Raw genomic sequence first — 3,543 nt, 5'->3', positions numbered from 1 at the left:
AAAAAAAGAAATTGTATGTATACAAGGATCTTTTTGTAGCACTGAATATGATAGTGAAAAATCTATGACAACATTAAGGCCCTAAAGAATAGTTAAATAAATTGGTAGTTCTGAGCTGTAAACTCCCTGCAACATGAAGTGTGAAATAAGTCTGTATGAGCTGACATGGCAAAGTCTTTGTGCAATATTGAGTTTTAAAAACGCAAGTTTCGGCCTGGCGCAGTGGCTCATGCCTGTAATCTCAGCATTTTGGGAGGCCGAGGTGGGTGGATCACTTGAGATCAGGAGTTCAAGACTAGCCTGGCCAAGATGGCAAACACGGTCTCTACTTAAACTACAAAAATTAGCCGAGCGTGGTGGCGGGTGCCTATAATCCCAGCTACTCAAGAGGCTGAGGCAGGAGAATCGCTTGAACCGAGGAGACAGAGGTTGCAATGAGCCGAGATTTGCACCACTGTACTCCAGCCTGAGTGACAGAATGAGATTCTGTCTCAAAAAAATAAAAATTTAAAACCAAGTTTCAAGAGGGGAGTTGGGGAGAAGAAAAAAAGCAAGTTTTGCTGGTTGAGGTGGCTCATGCCTGTAATCCCAACACTTTGGGAGACTGAGATGAGTGGATCACCTGAGGTCAGGAGTTTGAGACCAGCCTAGCCAACATGGTAAAACCCTGTTAGCCTAGTGTGTTGGTGGGTATTTGTAATCCCAGCTACTCAGGAGGCTGAGGCAGGATAATTGCTTGAACCCAGGATGTCGAGGTTGCAGTAAGCCGAGATCATGCCATTGTGCTCCAGCCTGGGTGACAAGAGCAAACCTCCGTCTTCAAAATATATAAAAAATAAAAATTGGCTGGGCGCGGTGGCTCATGCCTGTAATCCCAGCACTTTGGGAGGCCGAGGCAGGTGGATCACAAGGTCAAGAGATCAAGACCATCCTGGCCAACATGGTGAAACCCTGTCTCTACTAAAAAATACAAAAATTATCTGGGTGTTTGGCATGCGCCTGTAGTCCCAGCTACTTGGGAGGCTGAGGTGTTAGAATCGCTTGAACCCGGGATGCGAAGGTTGCAGTTAGCGGAGACTGCGCCACTGGGCTCTAGCCTGGTAAGTCTCCATCTCAAAAATAAATAAATAATTTAATTAATTAAAAATAAATAAAATAAAAATTTTTTAAAAGTTTTTTGGGGGGTTTTTTTTGTTTTGTTTTGTTTTGTTTTGTTTTGAGATAGGGTCTACTAAAAATAATAAATTAGCCAGGTGTGGCGGTGCATACCTGTAGTCACAGCTACTTGGGAGGCTGAAGTGGGAGGATCACTGGTGCCCAAGAAGCACAGGCAGCAGTGAGCTGCGTTCACAGCACTGCATTCCAGCCTGGGTGATAGAGTGAGACCCCGTCTCAAAGCAAGTTTCTGGATAACTTAAATATTGTGGTGCCATTTGTCTTATAAAAAGAAAGAAAACCACTGGGCACGGTGGCTCAAGCCTGTAATCCCAGCACTTTGGGAGGCCGAGGCGGGCGGATCACGAGGTCGAGAGATCGAGACCATCCTGGTCAACATGGTGAAACCCTGTCTCTACTAAAAATACAACACATTAGCTGGGCATGGTGGCGCATGTCTGTAATCCCAGCTACTCAGGATGTTGAGGCAGGAGAATTGCCTGAACCCAGGAGGCAGAGGTTGTGGTGAGCTGAGATCGCGCCATTGCACTCCAGCCTGGGTAACAAGAGTGAGACTCAGTCTCAAAAAGAAAGAAAGAAAACCAGGCTGGGTACAGTGGCTCACACCTGTAATCCCAGCACTTTGGGAAGCCGAGGTGGGCAGATCTCTTGAGGTCAGGAGTTTGAGACTAGCCTGGCCTGGCCACCGTGGCGGAACCCCATCTCTACTAAAAATACAAAAATTAGCCAGGCATAGTAGCACACTCCTGTAATTCTAGCCACTAGGGAGGCTGAGGCAGGAGAATTGCTTGAACCCAGGGACAGAGGTTGCAGTGAGCCGAGATCGAGCCACTGTACTCCAGCCTGGCACCTGGTGATGGAGCTAGACCCCGTCTCAAAAAAAAAAAATGAAAAAGAAAAAACCACATGGTTGAAAAAATGCTCTGTTCTCTCTGAAGATTTACATATATAAAAAGTCTTAACAAAGAACCATTCAGATTCTAGGGTTTAGACTCATAAGGGGTCTTCCCTGACCACCTTTCCTAAGTTTGAGTCTTTCTCATTTGCCAGTCTGTCCTGCTGGTCTTTATTACTATACTGTTTCCCTCATGCCCTATCATAATTTATATACATTTGTATTATATCTTCTTTTTTTTTTTTTTTTTTTTTTTCTTCTTATTTATTTTTTTCAATTGTAGGTATACTAGACTACTTGATATTGTTTAAAAGCCATGACGTTTTTTTTTTTTTTGAGATGGAATCTTGCTCTGCCACCCAGGTTGGAGTGCAGTGGTGCGATCCCAGCTCACTGCAGCTTCTGCCTCCCGGGTTCAAGTAGTTCTCTGCCTCAACCTCCTGAATAGATGGGATTACAGATACCTGCCACCATGCCCAGTTAATTTTTGTATTTTTAGTAGAGACAGGGTTGCAGCATCTTGGCTAGGCTGGTCTTGACCTCCTGACTTCAGTTGATCCACCCTCCTTGGCCTCCCAAGTGCTGGGATTTACAGGCGTGAGCCACCGCACCTGGCCCCTATATCTTTATTTCTATTTTACTTGAATATTGTCTATTTTCCCACCTACTACACCTAGCCTATAAAGTGGTTTGAATAGTATGTGCCTCCTAGGCTTAGTATGAAGATTAACTGAAAATATATATTCTTATTATGTATGTACCCATAATAATTACAAATAAAAAATCTAAATATAAAATACAATTCCCTCCCCCAAAAAGATTAATGACATTAAAATTTATGAATGGCTTAAAACACTAACTGAAAAGAAAATACCCAGAGGCCAGGCACAGTGGCTCATGCTTATAATCCCAGCACTCTGGGAAGCTGAGGCAGAAGGATCACTTGAGCAGTTGAAGACCAGCTTGGGAAACATAGTGAGACCCCATCACTACAAAAAATTTTAAAACATTAGCTGGGCATGGTGGCATGTCCCTGTAGTCCCAGGTACTCAAGACCCTGAGGTGGGAGGATTTTCAGAGCCTAAGAGGTTAAGGCTGTAGTGAGCCATGATTGTGTTCTTATACTCCAGCCAGGGTGACAGAGCAAGACCCTGTTTCAAAAAAAAAAACGAAAGAAAATAACTATCTGGACACATAGTAAACACTATATAAATATTTATTAAATGAAATAAAAGCATTAGAATTAGAGCATTCGTGACATCCTAAAGTCAGTATCAAATAGCCTTTTTCTTTTCTTTTCCTTTTTTTGAGATGGAGTTTTATTCTTGTCGCCCAGGCTCGAGTGTAGTAGCACAATGTCAGCTCACTGCAACCTCTGCCTCCTGGGTCCAGGTGATTCTCCCACCTCAGCCTCCCGAGTAGCTGGAATTACAGGCTCCTGCCACCACCCCAGCTAATTTTTTTTTTTTTTT

The 3,543-nt window shown here is 43.6% G+C and overlaps 1 protein-coding gene across 4 annotated transcripts in view; it reads left to right on the top strand.

The window, feature by feature from the left end:
* ZCCHC8 (zinc finger CCHC-type containing 8) overlaps positions 1-3,543 on the top strand; it is a 37,165-nt gene that overhangs the window by 20,948 nt on the left and 12,674 nt on the right. The gene's annotated exons all lie outside the window — the stretch shown is intronic.

This window comes from Cebus imitator, unplaced genomic scaffold (genome assembly GCF_001604975.1).
Source record: "Cebus imitator isolate Cc_AM_T3 unplaced genomic scaffold, Cebus_imitator-1.0 Scaffold169, whole genome shotgun sequence".
Classification (NCBI taxonomy): Eukaryota; Metazoa; Chordata; class Mammalia; order Primates; family Cebidae; genus Cebus; species Cebus imitator.
The sequence above is the reverse complement of the archived record's forward strand: the minus strand, read 5'-3'. Positions and strand labels throughout refer to the sequence as shown.